Raw genomic sequence first — 23,006 nt, forward strand, 5'->3', positions numbered from 1 at the left:
GGAACAAGAGCAAAATGTTCTCATCACTTTTTATTCAAAGACAATGTTGGAAGTTCTAGCTCTTAATAGGGCAGCACACAAAAGAAAGCAACAGGCATACCGATCAGAAAATACAGAAAAAGCATTATGTACATTTTTAAAAAATCCTACATCTGCCCAGAGGGGCTGGGCAGACAGTTTGATGATAAAAGCATGAGGACTTAAATTCCCCAGAACCAAAGTCAAACACGACAGTGCCAGTCTGTAACTATAAAGACTCAGTCTTTAAAAATATGGGAGGAAACAACAAAGGAAGGTCCTCAAAGCGGAACTCTGCTTCCACATATACAAGCACTGGCAAGCACATCTGTGTGCGTGTGCACTCACATCATCGAGATTTAGCAAGGTAGCACCCATCTTTAATCCCAGTACTCAGGAAAGAGGAGGCAGATCTCTGTGAGTTCAAGGCCAGCCTGGTCTACAGAGTGAGTTCCAGGACAGGCTCCAAAAGCTGCAGAGAAGATTTAACATGGTAGAAATGTCAAATCTCCTAATTTGGCAGAATACCATTATTCCTAGTCAAATCCCAGTCAAGACCCTTGGGAGTAACTGTAACAGGATCACCTACTTCAATGACTCCAATCTGGTGACAATCAATACCAGTCTCCATAGCTTAACTTCACGCAGACGTATCTCTAAGACAAATCACAGAATACAAAATATCCAAAGACACTCAGAAGGAACAGTCAAAACTGAAAGACCAGCCAACTCAAACAGATGGGCAAAACAAAGACTATGATACAACCAACTAACAACTCCCCTACAAGGGAATCCAAAACTGTAGAGGCAAAAGTCTTAGATAGACTTCAGTCTTACTTTAAAAAACAAAAAAATGAAATAACATAAAAACAGTGATTATATATAGAAGTTCCAAACAGATGCACAAGTTAAGGAAATTTTTCTAAGACCTTAACAAGCGAATGAAACAGTGGAAACTGCAAGAAAGTCTTAATATATAATAATACAGAGGGAAAATTTAGCAAGAAAATCAAAACACTAAAAAAAAAAGAACAAAACAAACTAGTTAAAATGAAGATGATCAATCAAATAAAAGCCACAACAGATACCTTCACGAACAGGTAAGACCATGCAGAAGAACAAACTTCTGGGGTAGAAAACAAAGTAGAAACAACAATACAAAAAAGTGTGTGTGTGTGTGTGTGTGTGTGTGTGTGTGTGTGAGAGAGAGAGAGAGAGAGAGAGAGAGAGAGAGAGAGAGAGAGAGAGAGAGAGAGAGAGAGAGAGAAATTAGAGAACATGAATGATATGCCCAAAAAGCATGGGACACCAGTCAAAAGGTCAAATTTGAGAATTTATGATGTAGAGAAGGAAAAGAGATAAAATCAAATGAAACAGACACTATTTACTGACATTATAGAAGCAAACTTTCCAAACTTAAAAGAATAAAACAGACATCTATATAAGACATAAAATTCCTTATCGACATGACCAGAAGAAATATTCCATGACACACATCACAGTCAGGATGTAAAAAATACAAAGCAAAGAAACAATACTAAAAGTCACATGAGAAAAATATCAAATTACAAAGGCAGAAGTATCTGAAATACTTCTGACTTATTTCATTAATAACAACCACAAAAGCCAGAAGCACAAACTGAAGTATTTCTAGCTCTGAAGGTAAATAACTGTGATCCAAAAATGCTATATCCAGCAAAGGTATCTTTCAAAACTGATGAATAAAAACACTTCAAGACAAGCACAAATTATGCCAACTAATAACCATCCAACTAGCACTACATAATATTCTTAATGGAATACTATTCGAGGGAAAGAACAAAAGCCTCCTTTGAGAACACACAAATTATGAAAGAAATAGATGAACTAAGTAGACTTGACAAAGAAATAACCATGTATAATACAACAAATCAGCAAATTTCCAAAACTTCAATGAGAGAAAAGTGAATGAATACCAGGGCTAGAGAAGTGGCTCAGCAGTTAAGAGCACTGACTGCTCTTCCAGGACCTGGGTTCAATTCCCAGCATAGCAGTTCACAACTGTCTGTAACTGCAATTTCAGGGGATCTGACACCTTCACACCAATGCACATAAATTTAAATTATTAAAAAGAAAAAGAATTATCATCAATAATCCAGTAAAACAGAACATCATCTAAAAAAATTTGAAAAAATAGCAAATACCTACCCCTATAATAACCTTAAATATAAATAAGTCTCAACTCATTACTAAGAAGATATAAACGTATGGACTGAATTAAGACAAGAAGTAATATGTTGTCTCCAAACTAGGTAGCAAAGACATGTATCAAACCATCAAGAAAATGGGAAACCATAAACCAGATGTAAAAATCCAACCAAAATTACAGACACTATATATTAATAAAAGGGAACAACTCACCAAAAGATATATTTTTATGTAACATATTGGAGTTCCCAAATTCCATAAAACAAACGTCAAAAGGCATTAAAAAAATACATAGGTCCTGGCACAGTAATAGTGAGGGACTTCAATATATTACCCATTTATATTTTCTAAAGTTAAAAAAAAATAGGCAAAGAACTTTAGAGGGGATCAACCTGACTTAACAGACACATACAGAATATTCTAGAAGACAAAAAATAAGCATTTTTCTCAGGAGTACATGAAACTTCCAAAACTGATCATACCATAACAAAATGTCTCAACAAATACAAAATAAAAAGAAATCAGGCTAGTACCTTGTGTCTTATCAGATCATAATGGAATAAAAAGAGTTCAATAAAAGAAAATTACAAAAAAAATTGGGACTAAATAATACATTTTTTGAGGTAACAGTGAGTCATCCAGGAATCAAGAGAGGAAATTTAAGAATTCTAAGAGAGAGAAATGAAAATGAGAACAACGTACTTAGAACCTCCCCCTCTGGAGCACAGCCAAGGCAGTCCTAAGAGAAAAAGTTTATACTGCTCACATTAAAAAGTGAAGCATGGAGCATATCAAAGCTCTCAAAAACAGTAACAAGTCCATCCCAAAGCAAGGAAAAGGCAAGAAATAATAATGAGTAGGTAAAAAAATAAGGAAAGACCATACACAAAAATGAATCCATTAAATTAGATTCCTGTCTTTCACCTTGTACATTAATCAGTTAGAAATCAATCAAAGACCTTAATTCAAACCCCAAAACTCCCATACTGTTCAACAGAAACGTAAGGAACACCCATCCAGACACTGGGGCAAAAAATTTCTAAACAGAATTTCAAGAGCAGAGTTCAAGTATTAACAAATGCAACTTGTAATTACAAAGTTTCTACACAGCAAACAAAACTATCATGCTAGCACACCTAAAGCCCCAGAATGGGAGAAAACATCTTTCAAAGTTATTCTTCAGACAAGAGGTTTATATCCAGATTTACAAAGAATTGCACAAATTAAATACTAAAGAAATATAACTTTTGAACAACATCTGAGTTGACAGTTTCAAAAGAAACACTATTTTAAAGTGTTCAACATTCCAGTCATCAAGGAAATGTAAAAAACTGCTTTGACATACCCTTCCTGCACTCAAGGAGCTTATCTATCAAAAAAATCTAACATTCAAGGAAAGAAAAACAGAAAAATAGGCCCTTATTCACTCCCAAGAACCAGAAAACAAAAAGACACAGAACAATAATCCAATTATTCATTGCTGGTGAGAGTGCAAATTAATACAATAAGTGTGGAGGTACTTCAAAAATTAAAAAATTAGAACTACCATATGACCAAGATATTCCACTCTTGGACAAATACCTAGAACTCCATATCCTACCATAGAGATATTTGTCCGTCCTTGCTTACTTATTGCTGCTCTATTTACTATAAGAAAAAACTGGAACCAACTCAGATGTCCATAAACAGATGGATAATGAAAATCTGATACATATATAAAATGAACTATTCGGTGCTAAGAAAAAATTAAAACAAAGTTTTCAGGAAATGGATGGTTGTTGAATGTATAATATTAAGGGAGGCCCAAATTAAAGGAAATAAGCAAAAGATACACAGATTGGGAAGAGTGATGCCTTATCATATAACCTATGTAAAAAAAAAAATCAAGAGACAACTGTCACAAAGAAAAACAAACAAAATCCCTCCTGAAACTGTTAAGTGATTTAGACCAAGGTTCCAGAATACCAGAATACAAAAAATCTAATTACTTTCATATATGAAATCATAAACAAATTGTTCTGAAATAAATACCATTTATATCAGCATCTAAAAAGATATTAATAATTAGTTCATCTATGAGGGAAACTACAGATAATTAATGAAGGAAACCAAACCAGAGCAAAATAAATGGAGAGTGTTCAGGTTTGTGAATAGAAAAACTCAATATAGAAAAATCTTGATATGTCATTTCTGAGCCAGGTGGTGGTGGCGCATGTCTTTAATAATCCCAGTATTCTTGAGACAGAGGCAGGTGGATCTCTGTGAGTTTGAGGCCAGCCTGGTCTACAGAGCAAGTTCCAGGACAGGCTCCAAAGCTACAGAGGAACCCTGTCTCACAAAACAAAACAAAGATGTCATTTCTTCCTAACTGAGCCTATATATTTAATGCAATCCCAACTCAAATCTCAAGTTACATTGTGAATACTAACAAACTGAATTTAAAGTTTATATGGAGATACCAAAGACTCAGTACCCAACACAACACTATTTCAAGATTCATCATAAAGCCATAGTAATAAAGTATAGTATTAGTCAATAAACAAATCAACGGAACAGAAAATGGAGCCCTAAAATAGCCCTATATAAATTTGGTCAACATATCGTTGACAAAGAAGCAAAGGCAATATATGGATGGAGATGTCTAAAGAAAAGATGCTGGAATAGCTAGTTACCCATATATATAAAAAAAAAAAATCCAGAGCAAGTTGGGTGTGGTGGTATATACCTGTAACTGCAGAGTGAGGCAAGACCCTGCGTCTTAAAAACATAAGACAAACCAGAACAAAACTTTAGACCAATACACTCTTCAGAAAAGTCAATTCAAAATGGATCACAGACCTACCTACAAACTGTAAAATAATATTTCTCCTACAAGATAACAGTAAAAATACCGATACTGCTTCCGATTATAACCAAAGGTATCACTTAATAAAGCAAAAATTTTAAGCTATACTCTTATTTTTTTTAAAGATTTATTTATTATGTATACAATGTCTATATGTATGTATGTATGCTTGCTGGCCAGAAGAGGGCACCGGATCTCACTACAGATGGCTGTGAGTCACCATGTGGTTGCTGGGAATTGAACTCAAGACCTCTGAAAGAGCAGTCAGTGCTCTTAACCTCTGAGCCATCTCTCCAGCCCCTACAGTCTCTTTTAAATAGGAAAAAAAAACAAGATAGACTGAAGAAAATATTTGCTAAATAAAGTTATCAAGGTAGCTGGGGCATGACTCACAGGTAAAATGGTTGGTTCAATCCCAAGTACCAGAAGATGGAGAAAGACATATTAGAGTACAATTACACAGAATACATAAAGAAAATTAAATAAATGAAACTTTTAACAGATACCTCCACCAGAAAGGATATACAGACAGAAAATAATCTAATGAAAAGATTCTACACAGCCAAAAGGTTCTAATAATCAGCAATGAGATTTCACTATGCTTTAATTACAATGAACAAACCCAGCACTGACATCAAGTGATGGTAAGGATGCAGAGTAAGAACTACCATAGATTGCCTGGAAGTCAGTTGTCTTAGTTAAGGTTTTTGTAGCTGCAAAGAGACACCATGAGCAAGGCAACTCTTATAAAGTAAACATTTAAATGGGGTGGCTAGCTTACAGTTTCAGAGGTTCAGAATATGATCATAATGGACTGGGGAGCATGGGTGGTAAGCATAGTGGTACATAGGCAGGCATGGTGCTGGGGAACAGCTGAGTTTCCTACATCTTGCAGGTAACAGGAAGTTGAGTGACAGACTGAGGGAAGATTGAGCAAGAGACTTCAAAACCTTCCCCCATAGTGACACACTACCTCCAACAAGGCCATACCTTCCCTTTGGGGAACATTTTCTTTCAAACCACAATAGCTCAAATGGAAATGGCTTTTACAAAACTAAAATTAAACATACTCATAAGATGGGACTTAGCATTTGCATCCCTTGGTATTTGCCCAAAGGAGTTGAAAACATACACTGGAGGAAAACTCTTCTTCACAGCTTATGACTGTCAAAACTTGGAGGCCAGATCAGTAGTTTGGTGCTCTTTTGGGACTAACAATGCATGGGGGGGGTCCCTCTTCCCCCTAAAGGCATGCCTCATCCAGCCTCGATATGAGCGTTTGTGCCTAGTCTTATATGCCATGTTCAATTGATAACCATGGAAGACCTGCTCTTTTTCTGAAGGGAAATGGAATAAATTTAGGGGAGGGGGGATAGGAGAGCTGAGAGAGATGGGGGGGAACTGTGGTCGAGATGTCTGAAAGTAAGAACTAAAGCAGTATCCAGGGCCTGTATATCTCTTACCAGTAACATGACATTATATATTTCTCTCATGCTTTGGCCTTGATAAAAAGCACAAAGTCTCCTCCTTAGTACTCAAGACATTTGATAAATTGACTCCCTCCCTCCCTGCATATTCCTTAGAGCTCAGTTTAAATACTGCCTCATCTCTATGAGGCTGAGACACCTTTCCCAGAGTAAAAATGAACCCTTTAAACTTTTTCCAGTTATAGCCTCAAACCACATACCATTTTACCTGACACTGCCTCACAAGTTGTATATGATTGGATCTGTACAACCCTTGTCTTTGCATCCTTGTCACCAGGATAGAAACTATCACAATATTAAAAGATTATTTTAAGCTTCGTTTTCTCCACTCAACAGTTATGAAAATAATGCATGCAGACCACTGACATGGGCACTATTAGATGTATTTAAATGTAAACAATTTTAACTGAACAGTGGTGGTACATGCTTTTAATCCCAGCACTCAGGAGGCAGAGGCATATGGATCTTTGTGAGTTGAAGGCCAGCCTGGTCTACAGAGTGAGTTCCAGCTCAGGCTCTAAAGATACACAGAGGAATCCTGTCTTTAAAAAAAAATAAAATCAAAAGAAATATAAACAATTTTTAAAAAGATTAGAGGCAACAGTAACATAAAAACAACTTATGTTAGTTAGTATACAAAAGCACCAAGAAAAACTGATAACACAATTAACAAAAGCAATGTAATCATAAACATTATTGTCTTTTAAAGTCTTATTACATTTACTATAAAATGAGATTATTACATATTTCCCCTTCCCTCCCAAGTCCTCCCATACACCCTTCCTTGCTCTCTTCCAAATTCATGATCTTTTTCATTAATTTATATATGCACACCTAAATACATAAATATACTCTGCTCAGTCTGTATAACCATGCCTTTCAAAATAATTAGAGAGGATGTAGCAAATGAGAGCATTTACCTAGTATGCACAAAGGCGCTGACCGTCAGCACCACAAAAGGGGAGGAAAGAACTAGATTTTTCAGAGAGTAAATTTGCACAAAGCAGTATACACACACACACAAACACAGACAGACACAGAGACACACTTTCACTTGTACATCCCTTTCATTTATGAACCCTAGCCATATCATAGGCTAGTGATGTAAAATAAATACAGGATATCAAAGAAAAAGAATTCTGTCTTTTGCATTATTTCAGTTCCAATTTTCCCATGTCTCTGGGTTTACAGGAAAACATCCCTAAAAATCAGCTTCCTATTTATGGGGGGATTCTACATTTCTGGCAAAAAAAAAATCCTCTAGGTCTGTATGTTCGCTCAAGAAAAAAAATATTAAAAAAGCACAGACATGGTAAATGTTCGCTCAAGAAAAAAATATCTAAAAAGCACAAGCATGGCTGTTAAATATATTTATAAAAAGCTAGGTTTTATTTGTCAACATATTCTGATGAAAATTTTACCTATATGGAAGGAGAAAGAGTCCTATGTGATTTATTTATCTGATTCTATGTGTTTTCTTTTTTAAAGTAAGAAGTGAAGGAACACTCCTGGATGGGAATAAAAATACAATAAAAAACACAACACCATACATACTAGAAAGGCTTGTCTGTAAAATACTACTTTAAAAGCTCTGTCCTTTCTTGGGAAGTATATGGTCTTAGATATACCTGAGCCACAGTAACCTCTCTGTAAGATTAGTAAAAGACTACATAAAATTATGTATGGCAAAGAGTAAGACATAGTGTTATTTGTTCTATTTCTTTCTGAACAAGATCAATTCAGGAGCAATAATCTTATGCCAAATATTCTATAAATAAAAACTAGTATGAAGACATCATCAAAAGAAAAGAAAACTTGTCTGGTCCTTTTCAACCTTTCTACCAACTGCATATGAAGGATATCATTAACTGTTAAGTTATGTATTTATCTCCAAATCAGTAAACTTATGTGCTGATATTAACCAATTTAAAACCTATTTTGATAACAATAAGATTGAGAGGCCTCACTCTTATTCTCAAATTAAGCATCCATTATTCCTCCAAAAGTTAAGTAGCTTACCAAGTAATAAAACTTAAATCAGCCAGGCGGTGGTGGCGCACGCCTTTAATCCCAGCACTCGGGAGGCAGAGGCAGGCGGATCTCTGTGAGTTCGAGACCAGCCTGGTCTACAAGAGCTAGGTCCAGGACAGGCTTCAAAGCCACAGAGAAACCCTGTCTCGAAAAACCAAAAAAAAAAAAAAAAAAAAAAAGACTTACTCTTTAATTGGACCTCAACTATTTTGCATGGGTTCATATGAACTTGGAATATGCTGAAACAAAGATTCAACTTACTGTACCATTTCAGAGAATTTCGCATAACAGTTAACTTTAAGACTATAAACTCTTTTGATGAAAACAATCTCAACTTTACAAGTTTGGTATGTGGATCAAATTAGTTCACTAATAAAAGCTGTATCAAATTCTTCAGAGAAGGCATGGGGAGTAATGAGGATTGAATTCAGAACCTTGCACTTGCTAAGGCAAGTACTGTACCATTAAGGATCTCCCAGCACCAAAATAAAACTAAGTATTAACACGCTGGAATCAGAAAGAAGGCTCAGTGGTTAGGAACATCACTGGCTTCTCTTCCAGATGCAAGTTCAGTCTCAGCATCCACATAGTGGCTCATCATCAGAGGATCCAATGTCTTTTCTTGTCTCCACAGGCCCCAGGCACGAACATGCCAAACATACTTGCAGGCAAAACACCCCCACCCCACCATTCACACTTACATTTACTTTTACACATATAAATGTGAAACCAAGAAATTCAATTGGTACAACCCTCTGATTCAGGACCAACTCAATTATAGTGCAACTGGATTATAGTAGTTTTAAACACAGTGTAATCAATTAAAAATGGAGTCAGCCAATACTTCTGAAGCACAATTAATAAAAACTCAGAAAGACAAACTGGAATTCAACCTGAAGTTCCAAAAGGCAAAACAGCTAGTCATTGGCTCTTATCTCTACCTCAGTTAAAAATAGTGATCCTGCCTCCAGGAATCTCAGAATGTGGCTGTTCCTGAGAGCTGTTTCCCCTCATTTTGTAATTCTCTCTAGTTCTGGGATTAAAGGTGCACCACTGGGATTAAAGGCATGCACCGTCCGGTTTCTATGGCAACTAGTGTGACTACCGGGATTAAAGGTGTGTGTTACCATTACCTAGACTGTAAGAATGACCAGTGGGGCTCCTTTACTTTCTGATCTTCAGGCAAGCTTTATTTATTAAAATACAATTGAGTCTGCAGTCCTGACCCAGCCACAGAAGATGTGACTGCCTTGCCGAATAAGGTGCCGAGCCACATGGCTAACACAGACAAGAATAATGGGCTAATATAAGTTATAAGAGTTAAGAAGCCTGAGCTAATGGGCCAATCGATTTATAAATTTAAAAAAAAAATGCTTACCTGGTCTTGATTTAAAAAGAAACAAAAAACAATTGAAATGCCATTACAACTCCGGGTTTAGTACTGACAAATAGGAATCACATGAAATTAAACAGCTACTACATAGCAAAGGGAACTATTAGAGTAAATAAACAAACCAAAGAAAGGGAAAACTCTGCTTGCTAATCATCTGACAGGGATTAATACCCATAATCTAGAAAGAACAAAAAAAAATCGATAAATGGGCGAATGAACAAAAACTTCTCAAAAGAAATACAAAAGATCCCAAACCCTGTAAAAGCAAAAGTTCATCTGATATATGCCTTTTTTCTTAGATTTAAAACACAACTTAAAACAGTTGAAAAGATTTTTAAAAATGGGCTTAGAAAGCTTCATTCTCTTTTTTGGAGCTAAATAAGTTCTCCACTACTGAGCTACATTCCTAGTTCGGAAAAATATTAATTCAAAAGGTTTATGAGTAGAGAATTCATTCCCATTTACTGGTATATAGCACCCACATATATGTGTGAAAACAGAGAGTAGCTGTACTGGCTTACACCAGTAATTCAAACATTAGGGACGCTAAGGTAGCTGGACTGGCACAAGTCTGAGGCTAGCCTGGCCTACAGTTCCAGGTCAGCCTGGACTAGGATAAGACTGTTAAAATAAAAACAACTCCTAACACCAAAACAACAACACCTTAAAGAAATGCTAAATTAGGATAACCCTTAAGAGGACAATGAATATTTTCAATTACATTGTATGAAATTCTCAAAGAACTGAAAGTTTTTTAAAGGCTCCAAATAGGCCATGAAAGGCCACATGAAGCCTGGGGTCTGGATCGTAACCTGTGGCCTTGTTGATCTCCTAGCAGAACCATCCTGATCTGAATTGCCAGACTAACACTAGGAGCTAAGATGTTGATCAGGCCGAGCAGATACCTGAGGTCATGTGGCCCAGCTGCAGACAGGGTCTGTGTTGAAGTCTGTGAGCCACACCACAGCAGGGGCATACAGATATAGATGGACTGTGCTGCCATGTCACCGAGGTCCATGTCTAGGTCCATGGCCCTATAACAGCAAGGGCCCGGAGGATGCCCCGGGTCAGATCAGCCACCTGAGTCCAGGGTGGTGTCCAAGGGTCAGGATGCATCCAGATCTGAGTGCCCTGTGCTGCTACACAAAGTGATAGTGCTGTTTGCCTGCAGCTGAGGTAAACATATCAGGGTCCATAGACCTGCTGCAGCCAGAGTCTGTACTGATGTCCTACCCACCAATTACGATTTAAGGCCGTGTAGACAATACAGATCCAGATCAAGGGCCATACTGCCCCTGGGGCAAATGATTACATCCAGACACTGCTGAGGACCATGTGGGGTCCATGGTTCTACTACGAATGGGGTCTGTGCTGAAGTCCGGGTCCTGCATTGCCACCAAAGATCATACAGAGGCCCAAGGTAAGGGCCACAACCATTCCCACCTGAGTGACCAGTCCCTCCATCCTGAGCCAGGATGTCTACCAAGCTGAAGCTGCTGCCAAGGGTCATGTCTGGCACCATGGTCCAGCTACAGCTGGGATCTGTGTAGTTGTCTATGGCCTGTGTCACCTCAGAAGGTCCTAGAAACCATGTCAGATGAAATCAGAAGGCCATGATGAGCCAGCCAGACCCTTCACTGGCCCTAGGAGAACTGGCCATGCCTCTCCCTGGACACTACAGCAAGAGTGTTTTTGTTTGGTCCCTGCACGCTGGAGAAGATGGTCCCCACCCCTCTACACAGACCAGAGTGAACCAACCCTGAGGGCATACATGTAGGGGAGCTAACTCCACCCACTTGTTCAAGGTGGGTGGCCCCAGGGGCCCAGTTTGACCAACTTGGCTACTATTCAGGCCCACAGCCAGGCCCTTGGAGTTGACCCACCCTAGACGAGCATCTACCCCATCTAGGAACTGAACTGGTGAAAGGACTGGTCCTGTGGAACAATACCTGCAAGATCTCCAAGACTCATGGTAGCCACAGGATCACCCATAGAGGTTCTGGTGAGGACCCAGTGGTGATGGTGTGCCAGAAACCAGAGGTCTTGCACAAGACTATTGACTCATTGCAATAGACATTTGCCAGTAAAACTGATGGGACAAAGAGGCACACTGAAGCCTCCATTGCTACGAGGACAAATAAAGAGGTATTAGAGAAGCAGGAAAGGAGAAGCAAAGAGATTTTTCTGTTGTTTTTGGGTTTTTTTTGTTTTTCTTTTCCATTTGTTCACTTGCTTACTTTATTTCCTTATGGGGGACGTGGCAGGGATGAGGGCAGGATGAGATGAACAGAATTGGGGTCCATGATGTGAAACCCCCAGAGTCAATTAAGTTACAAAGGGGAGGGGAGCACTCCAAATTGAACTCATACTGGAATTTAATTGGACTTTCTTTGGAGTCCTGCCTTTTTCTTAAGTTTCTTTTTATTAAAATTTCCTCCAATGGGAGCATTCATTCTGCACTTTCATAGATGGTACGTGGTGCTGGGCAATGGTGGTACATGCCTTTAATCCCAGCACAGGCAGAGGTAGGCGGATCTCTGTGAACTCTCAAAAAAAAAAAAAACAAAAACAAAAAAGCAAAAACAAATAGAAACAAGTTGCTTAAAAGAAACTTACAGTATACTGGGCTCAATACTAGACTGGTTAACTTGGTGCCCAACTCTATCACTATACAACTATGGCCAATTTACTACCCAAAATGTGGGCCCATAAAATAAGCCTGCTATAGACAGTAAGATTCCTGTACCAAATTTCATTATTTAGCAAACATCTTAAAATGGCACTTGCAACTATTACTATTCACTAATACAAACTTTCAATATTATTAGGCAATACAAATTTTCTGTATCTGCAATTCATCACTGATCTCTACCAGTAGCAAAAACACATTAGCCATTTCATTTACTATGTTCCAAAGCCAGGTCTGGGGACAAATGCCTGAAATTGCAGCACTAAAAAATCAGAAATTTAGTATCTTCCAATACAGAATGAGTTCTTATATACACAGTGAGTTTCGGGGCTACATGAGGTATCTTCTCAAAACAAACCACAAACAGAAACAATCCTGTTAGAGAACACATGACTATAACTGTCTTCTAGAGGTAGAGATCTGTACTGGCCACAAAATTAGTCTTTACTTTTTAAAAGCAAAAATAATTTAAAATGCTTGGCATAAGAGGTTGTCAATTGAAACCTCTATTACTATACTTTAAAACACAAGGCTGAGGACTGAATCCAGAGCCTCACATGACAATAGTACTAAACTAAACCTTAGCTTGAATTTTTCTTTCAAAAGCTGGTAGCAAACTATACAAGAGAATTTGAAGGGCAAAACCGGGACTCCAGAATGGGTGAAAACCACAATGCCCCTGGTAAAAATATACCAACTGATAAAAGTATGGAGAGCCATTTGCATAGCATCAATACTAGCAGCAGTAGTTTGAATGTAATTGGCCCCCATAAAATGATAGGGAGTGTCACTGTTAGGATGTATGGCTTTGACGTAGGTATGGTCTTGCTGGTGTGTCACTGTAGAGACAGGCTTTGAGGTCTCATTTAATGTTCAGGTCATGCCTACTGTCTCAGTTCACTTCCTTTTGCCTTCAGATCAAGACACAGAATTCTCAGCACCCTCTCCAGCACCATGTCTGTCTGTACACTGCCATGACCCACCATGATGATGATAATAGAATTAACTGTAAACCAGCAGATTAAATGTTTTCCATAGAGCTGCTGTGGTCGTGCTGTCTCTTCACCGCAACAGGAACCTTAAGACACTAGCTATATCCAAGTTTATGCTCTTACAAGTTTATTAAGGCTTACCAAAATATGCTACAGTAATGTAAATAATTCTGAATCATATGCTAACCATAGCATAGTTTTTTTTTTTTAAAGTAAGGTAAGATGGTCTTTCTAAAGGGGAATCTAGCTAGAAGTATCAAAAACCTTAACTATTTGGGGGTGAAGGATTCAGACGGTTTCTCTGTGTAGCCCCAGCTGTTTTGGAACTCATCCTGTAGAGCAGGCTGGCCTGAAACTCTGCCTACCAAGTGCTGGGGGATTAAAGGAATGCACCATCATTGCCTGGCTTAAATTTTTGCATTCTAGTTCTGAAAACTTAAATAAATCCATAAACATTTGTCTACTATGATGTTTCTATCCTTTTTTATTTCATTCAACGCTTATTTACCAAATGTCTACTGTGTACTGGTAAGCATTAAGATAATGAAAACTGTAACATAAAGGTGTGAGCACAAGAAAAGAGGAATCATGCACTCATCAGAATGTAATTCACCCATTTAAAATACTTTAGAGGGGGCTGGAGAGATGGCTCAGAGGTTAAGAGCATTGCCTGCTCTACCAAAGGTCCTGAGTTCAATTCCCAGCAACCACATGGTGGCTCACAGCCATCTGTAATGAAGTTTGGTGCCCTCTTCTGGCCAGCAGCCACACACACAGACAGAATATTGTATGTATAATAATATATATTTAAAAAAATAAAAATATTTAAATTAGGTAAAAGTAGTGCTGGCATGACTGGATATCAACATGTAGAAGAATGAAAATAGACCCATATCTATCACCATGCACAAAACTCAAGTCCAAATGAATCAATATAAAGCCAGCTACACTGAACCTTGAACACACTGGTACAGGGAACCACTTCCTAAATAGAACCCCAGCAGCACAGACACTGAGAGAAACAATTAATAAATGGAACCTCCTGAAACTGAAAAGCTTCTGTAAAGCCAAGGACATGGTCAAAATGGGAAAAGATCTTCACTAACCCCACATCAGACAGAGGTCTGATCTCTAAAATATACAAAAAACTCAAGAAATTGAACACCAGAAGATTACATAACCCAGTTAAAAAAAATGGAGTATAGACCTAAACAGAGAACTCTCAACAGAGGAACCTAAAATGGCTTAAAGACAATTAAGGAAATGTTCCACATTCTTAGTCATCAGAGAAATGCAAATCAAAACAACTCTGAGATTCCATCTTACACCTGTAAGAATGGCCAAGATCAAAAACTCTGATGACTTCTTCTGCTGGAGAGGTTGTGGGGAAAAGGGAACACTTCTGCATTGCTGGTGGGAATACAAGCTGGTACAACCTCTTTGGATGTCAGTGTGGCGATTTCTCAGAAAATAAGTAAACAACTTTCCTCAAGACTCAGTAATACCACTTTTGGGTATATATCCAAAGGATGCTCAATTGTGCCACAGGACATTTGCTCAACTATGTTCATAGCAGCATTGTTTGTCATATGCAGAACCTGGAAACAACCTAAATGTCCCTTAATCGAAGAATGGATAAGGAAATTGTGGTACATTTACACAATGGAGTACTATACAGCAGAAAAAAATAACGACAGCTTGAATTTTGCAGGAAAATGGATGGAGCTAGATAACATTACTTTGAGTGAGGTAACCCAGACCCAGAAGACAATTATCACATGTACTCACTCACAGGTGGTTTTTAAACATAAAGCAAAGAAAGCCAGCCTACAAACCATAATCCCAGAGAACTTAGACAACAATGCAGACACTAAGAGAGACTTACATAGATCTAACCTACATGGGAAGTAGAAAGTAGAAAAAGACAAGATCTCATGAGTAAATTGGGAGCATGGGGACTCTGGGGGAGGATTGAAGGCAGAGGGGGGAGATGCAGGGAAGAGAGCAGAGAAAAATGTAGAGCTCAATAAATATCAATAAAATAAAAAGTTTCCCAAAAGCCCCCCCCCACACACACACACAACACACACCCTAACACGTTTATTTAGGATACATGGTTTAAAGAAAATTTTTAAAAGATATACTATAAACCAAATTAGCATTGAACTGAGTGGTAGAATTTCAGGAACATTGAGCACTTATCTCTATTTTTTAATCACTATGATGTTAAATCAGTAACACATCAGTAACAGATCTGGGTATGGTGGCCCACGCTTTGGGGTTCATAGTCAGCCTGGTCTACACAGTGAGTTACAGGACAACAAAGGCTATGTAGAGAGGAACTATTTCAAAAAAAATCAAAACAAAAAGTGGTTTCAAACAAAAGTTACTGGGCTGGAGAGATGGCTCAGTGGTTAAGAGCATTGCCTGCTCTTCCAAAGGTCCTGAGTTCAATTCCCAGCAACCACATGGTGGCTCACAATCATCTGTGATGGAGTCTGGTGCCCTTTTCTGGCCTGCAGGCATACACACAGACAGGATATTGTATACATAATAAATAAACGTTAAAAAAATTTAAAAGAAAGAAACTGCAAAAAAAAAAACAAACAAAAGTTACTATAAATTTAGCAAAAAGGGCCATTCCCAATGCATTCTTAGTAAATGGTTTTAAAAAACTTTAAATGCTATATAAACTTAACATTACATAATAGTGAAGTTTGTATTCATACCACTTAGGGACACTGTTTTAAGACTATGTTCTACCTTAAATTTTTTGCTAGGCTTTGATAGTATCAAATTATTATGAGAATCTAAAAATAATCTCATTTTAGTGTGTATTTCTTGTTACTGGACATTTTTAGTTTCCTATTCTAAGAAAAGTCTGTCTTTAATATTCTAATAAGACTATTTTCTTATCCTTTAAATATTAACCTTATAATTATGATGGGAACACACCAAAAAGCATGGTGATAGTGTTTTGTGGAAGGATTGTACATTTTCTTGATTTTCCTAAAATTGGCTCAGATACTAGAAAAAGGACTAGAATTAAAGAAAGGCATTATGTTCAGGGTACTTTATTTCAAGAAAATATCACTATCCTTAAGGTGGTCATAAAATCCAGAATCACAGAAATGCATCCGAAGTATTTTTGAGTTCACAACCCATTTTGATACATATATATTGCTGTGGTGGTTTGAATAAGGATAGCCACCATTGGTTCATGTATTTGAACGCTTGCTTGATCCTCAAATGGTGGAAACTATTAGGGAAAGGATTAGGTGTACCCTTGTTGGAGGAAGTGTGTCACTAGGGGTGTGCTTTGATTCTTAAAATCCCACGTCATTCCCAGTTAGCTTTCTTCAGCCTTGTAATTGTCAAAAAAGATATAAGTTCTTTTGTGCCATTAATACCTGCTTGCCCAGCTCAAGATATAAGTTCTCAGCTCCTGCTCTTGCACCATGAATACCTGCTTGCCTGCTCTTTGTCATGATGGTCATGGACTATAACCCTCTGCAACTGTAAGCCACAATTAAGTCTTTCTTCAGCAAGTTGCCTTAGCCATGGTGTCTCTTCATAATAATAGAAAAATAACTAAGATACTTACTTTATCCTAACCAATATTCTGTGTGGTATTCTCCAATGCTCCCCTATAAACGGTTCTAACATTCTGTTCATTCATCATAATTCATAATAGCTTTTCAGTGATTTATACATCTCCCTCCCAGTTTTCCATTCCTAATGCTTGTCTTTATAAACTACATTTTTATTTATTGTGTGGTTTACATAGGTGTATAGGTATGAGTATGCCATGATGTCAAAGTCAGAGGACAAATTCCAAGAACTTGTTCTCTCCTTCCACCACGTGGGTCCCTAAGATAGAACTCAGGCATCGTGGCAATCGCCTTTAACCTGTTGAACCATCTTGCCAACACCCTGTTGCTTATCTTTGTATCTCCACTATGTGGCAGCAATGAGTATGTCCTCAAAAAACATTTGTTGCATGGATATTATTGCTCTCACTTAAAGGGCAAAGAAACTAACCAATGGTGGCTCACAACCATCTGTACTGAGATCTGGCGCCCTCCTCTGGCATGCGGGCATACATCGAGGCAGAATGTTGTATACATAATAAAAAAATAAATAAATCTAAAATAAAGGATAAAACCAGGCTGTCCTCAAACTCAGAGATCCACCTGCCTGTACCTCCCAAGTACTGAGATTAAAGGCGTGCTCGAATCACTGTTTCAGATTCACTGGCTTCAGAATCACTGTTTTAAGCATGATGCATGCATTAACCCAATTCAACTTACCCAAAATCCTAAATGATAATAGGTAACACTTTATAGAACAACTACACTTCAGCACAAAGAGGTTAATTTATACAGTATGATACAGTAGGTAAGAAACAGGGTCAGAACTTGGACTGAGGGAATCTTCTTAATGGTTATACAGAAGTCTTTCCACCAGTAAGAACTCAATTGGCAATGGAAGGAGAGCTTCCAGCAGTGGCACATATCTTACTTAGTTCAGCTACTCATGGCTAAAGCAAGAGAATCACCTGAGCATAAGCATTCAAAGCTAATTTGAATTGGAAATTAATTACATTAGTTGGAAAAACACCAGCAAAGACCAGAATATGCCAATAAAAAATAGGCAAATAAATTTAGCAAATTAACAACCATAAGTTACCTTTAAAAGCTGTTCCAAATATAAGCACCCACCCAATATTTCTAATTATAAAGATTTAAAACCTGAGTTGTGCTAAGGGTGATACATAAATCCATAGCAGTTCATCTGTGATTAGCAACTTTTTAACTTTTTAAGATTTATTTTGCCGGGCGGTGGTGGCGCACACCTTTAATTCCAGTACTCTGGAGGCAGAGGCAGGCGGATCTCTGAGTTCGAGACCAGACTGGTCTACAAGAGCTAGTTCCAGGACAGGCTCCAAAACCACATAGAAACGCTGCCTCGAAAAACCAAAAAAATAAAAAATAAAAAAAATAAAACATAACTATTTAAGTCCTCCCTCTACTTTTTACCTTTAGCCCTCTTTATTTACCACTATTTAAAAGAAAAAAAACTACTTGCTTTCAACAACTGCTTTCTTTCAACACTTAAGATATGAACAAAGTCTCTAAGTTGAAAAAATTTTTTAACATATATATTGAGTTCAATCAACTGAATCAGATCTACTGTACAATTTCCATTTGGTGGTACTTCATTTTTATTTTGTTCATTGGTGCCATGGTTGCCATGGGTGTCAGGTCCCCAGGTATAAAAGCTACAGAGCTACTATGTGGATGCTGGGAATTGAACCTGGGTTCTCTGGAAGAGCAGTTTTTTTTTTTAACTACTCAACCATCTCTCCAGCCCCTTGGTGGTACTTCATAAAAGCCAAACAAATTTCATGAAATCATTTCTATGTCACCATTATGATTTTAAAAGACAACTAATGAAAAAACTTTTTAAGGAAACTCAAAGTTGAAAATTATCAAGTTAACACCTCAAGCAAACTTATTTTACTCAAGAGAGCCACTCCTTCATTCAAAGCATTTCTATAACCAGAAAACCAAGATGGTCAACAAGCACATCAAGTTTTACCAACTCAACCTCTATGACACATCAACTAAGAGACTTCCAGAGAATCTTAAGAGCTGAATTATCCCAGACATTATCATATATAAACATTTGGTAACCCGTCATTGAAGAAAGAGGTCAAAAAAACAATATAAGAAATCCTAAGAGCACAAACACTTGTGAACTGTCTGCCTCGTGTCTACCTACCCATGAGATCACTGCAGAGCAACCTAACATGGTCACAGATACACAACCGAATTAACAACTTAACCTTATTCCATGGGAAGCAATGTGGAATGTGAAGGGCAAATATTTTCTTTTCTTTTTTATTTTTTTTAAAACTTTTTTTAAAGATCTATTTATTATGTATACAACATTCTGCCTCCATGTATGCGCACATGCCACAAGAGGGCGCCAGATCTCATTACAGATGGTTGTGAGCCACCATGTGGTTGCTGGGAATTGAACTCATGACCTCTGGAAGAGCAGCCAGTGCTCTTATCCACTGAGCCATCTCTCCAGCCCGGGCAAATATTTTCAAACAACCAAGTTTGGCATTTCAATGATACTTTGAACTGGTGGTTAAAAACACACAACAAAGGAGAATTAAAAACCCAACACTGTTTCCATTGTGAACTTCCAGTTTTAAGGGAGTGATTCAAATATCGGAATGCCCACTGTGCACAATTCTGTACCAGTTATCCTAGTTTCACAAACTGGGGTTTGGGCCTAAGTGGTTTTGTTTAAATTACAGAAACTGAAATGTAAATATTTAGTCATTATATCCAACATACTCAAAATGTTTTCTGTTGAAAGCATGAACTTGTTGGAATTCCCAAGAAATCCCTTATTTAATATTTAATCAATTTTCAAATAAGGACTTATTCCTCCAATAATGAACAAAGAGTGGAAACACCTGACCTCTGGCTGGTGATTCATAATCACATTCAAATACTTTTAAATTTTTCATTCATAAGACTTTTCCATTTTCCGCCTCTTTAACTTGCAATTCTTACCATTTTAATGACTGGCACAAGCACCCTTGTGCTCTGCCCACATTTGTGTCTAGTTAAAGGCTGGTTGGAGGCTTTAGTTTCAAATCTCATTTTCTGGTTTTGATCATAGAAAGAACATAGTACAGACCCCAGAATGGATAACACTGTAAAAGTTTAAAAAAAAAATGAAGGGGGCAGGGGGAGGAAGCAAACAATTTACAGCAACTGATGTTGGGGGAACTATTTCCAAGTGAAATAAGTACAACCCTAGGACAATTATACTATAATTGAGTGTAAAATCTGTAAGTAACAAAGTTCCCAAAAACTTTTAATATTATAATTTCAAGAACTGTGTTTAACAGCCAACCAGTTCTTAACAGCTAAATTCTGGGTCAGAGAAGCTAAGGTAACACTAAAATAAAAAGAACATTATAATAGAGCATAAAAACAACCAAACTATCTAAAAAACATTGCAAATACACATAAAAAACCCCAAACACATTATCAGGTCACTATCTAGAAAACATCAGCTTGTTCTTCCAGAAGGCCTATATTTCATAGGGATAACAGTAAGCGGGACCAGGACGTGAAACTAAAATCAAACTGCCACAGAAAAAGGAACCCACGAATAGCTATTTTAGTACACTGACCAAGCCAGCAGTCTCAAAGTCAGCTAGAATATAAGCGATTACTACCGTTGTTTGATTATAATAGGTTCTCTAGGGTCTTTAATAAGAATGTAATACACATTGCTATGGGCTTTAATTCTCAAATGTGAGGATAATATAACACAATTTAAAGAATAAATTGGAAAAAGAAAAAAATAAGAGGCATTGCCTGAAGTTTAAAATATATTTTAAGTCTACACAAACTGTTTAGTAAATACAATTTTCTCTGGGTCCAGCGTCAAACAAACTATAAAGAAAACAAAGTATCAGGGAAATTTTAAAAATAGCCTATTTCTACTTTTAAAACTCAATTTCTTCGATTGTGAAAATGATTTTGTGGTTATACTGTCAAGAATTTTCTCAGCTATCTATAAAGTATTTACATAGATAAAAAACATGACAAGAGGGGTTTATTTCAAAGTAATTCCATGGGAAGGGGGATGCCAAAGGGTAAAACTAGAAAGACTGAAAGGTGACAAATGTTAAAAGTACCTGGGGAAGGGAATGTCATACTACTTGGTTTGCTATGTTTCAAATTTTTATCAATTAATTTAAAAATTATGTACTGACTATATGCATTTAAACAGTTCCCTTTAATTTAGTTATGATCTCCATCCACTAAAATTAAAAAAAATGACATCTGATCCACAATGGAACCAAAGCAACACAACCACAAAATGGAAATCCCGACCCCATCTCCATTTCAAGATGTAAAATACAAATGCCATCCACAAAGATCTAAAAAAACTAACCTAAAATCACAGCCAATCATAGTCATCCTGATGGGAAATCCCAACACTGCTCCAACAGCTTCCTGAAACTTCCTGACCAAATTATGGTCTACTGGTTTGTTCCTCTGAAGCACTAAAACCACTCAAGTCAGGCTACTGGAGGACCTACAAAATAAAAAGGTCAGAGGAAAAAAGTATATTAGAATTGGGAGGTTAATTATTATATCAAAATTTAAACACAATCAGGTATTTCTGAAGCAACAGCCCTTGAACACCAATTTGCATTTTTAGGACCTGCTTTGAAGAGTAACTAAAGAACTCAGAAACCAATAGCTATACAGTGTTTCTAATGACACTTAGACAATACCCCTGAAAACTGTTCTCAACCCAAACAAAATGATAGCATGTTTAACAAATGAATACTAAGGAAAATGCTGTACACATTAAAATTATTTTTCACCTTCATAAGTGCTTTTTGGCCATAGTGGGAGACAAACGATAAACATCCTGGGAATTCAAGGTTGAACTTTGTCACTGAATCTTAGACAAAGTTTTTATTTGGTAGTGCCACTCCTTCCTCTCTTCTCAGAGATCTACCTAGAATAAATTAAACCTTTTAGGTCATGCCTAGATCATCATCCCCAGATTTATTTATTATAACGCTGAAGGACGAGAGTCAAACAGAGTTAATTGGTAATTATTGCTTAACCCATTGTAAAAGGCACCAGGACAAGAATCTCAAAGTGACCTGTCTTCCAATGAAAGAGGAAATTCATTTAGAGTACCTCCAACTCAAACAAACCCTGAAGCTCAAAACTGAAATCCACATATAGTTAATTATCAGATGGGTTACCCACTGTAAAATTTCAGTGGTAGTGTACTTGCCACCATATTCCTACTTCAACCCCATCACCCAACCAACACAGTTAGTTTAAAAAAACCATTCTACTATTAGTCTAATAAAAACATTAACAGTAAGGAAAAGTAATTGCAAGTCAAATGTGTTAGAAAATATAAAATGGCAAAAGCACAACAGAAGGTAGTTATCAAAGAGCCAGTTGTGATTGCCTTTTGGGGGAAAATACTGGTATTTAGTTAGATCGACCTTCCTAGTGTCTTGCATATAGGTATTAATTATCATGCTTAAAAAGACACCTCCATACTGACCTCAGGAGCTTAATGAGGTAGAGGAATACAAAAAAAAAAAAACCTCCCTAAGAGAAGTTCTCTTTAACACTGCAAAATAGCATGGCACGAAACTTCATTACTTTTGTGGGGTGAAGGACAGAACAGATTGTCTTTGAAGGAGTGGCAGAAACGAGCAGGCAAGGGATGAGGCACTCCCTTCCAAAAGGTAGAACACCTGGGTGTGGTCCGTGACAGAAACATAGCT

At 37.3% G+C, this 23,006-nt stretch overlaps 1 protein-coding gene across 26 annotated transcripts in view; it reads right to left on the reverse strand.

Moving 5' to 3' along the window:
- Huwe1 (HECT, UBA and WWE domain containing E3 ubiquitin protein ligase 1) overlaps nt 1–23,006 on the reverse strand; it is a 131,562-nt gene that overhangs the window by 103,926 nt on the left and 4,630 nt on the right. For all 26 annotated transcript variants that reach the window (XM_075958847.1, XM_075958846.1, XM_075958835.1 and 23 more), the window contains one exon: nt 21,635–21,778. The gene's annotated coding sequence lies outside the window, so the exon portion shown is untranslated. The remainder of the gene's footprint in view (nt 1–21,634; nt 21,779–23,006) is intronic.

The sequence above is a fragment of the Microtus pennsylvanicus genome, chromosome X (assembly GCF_037038515.1).
Source record: "Microtus pennsylvanicus isolate mMicPen1 chromosome X, mMicPen1.hap1, whole genome shotgun sequence".
In the NCBI taxonomy this organism is placed as follows: Eukaryota; Metazoa; Chordata; class Mammalia; order Rodentia; family Cricetidae; genus Microtus; species Microtus pennsylvanicus.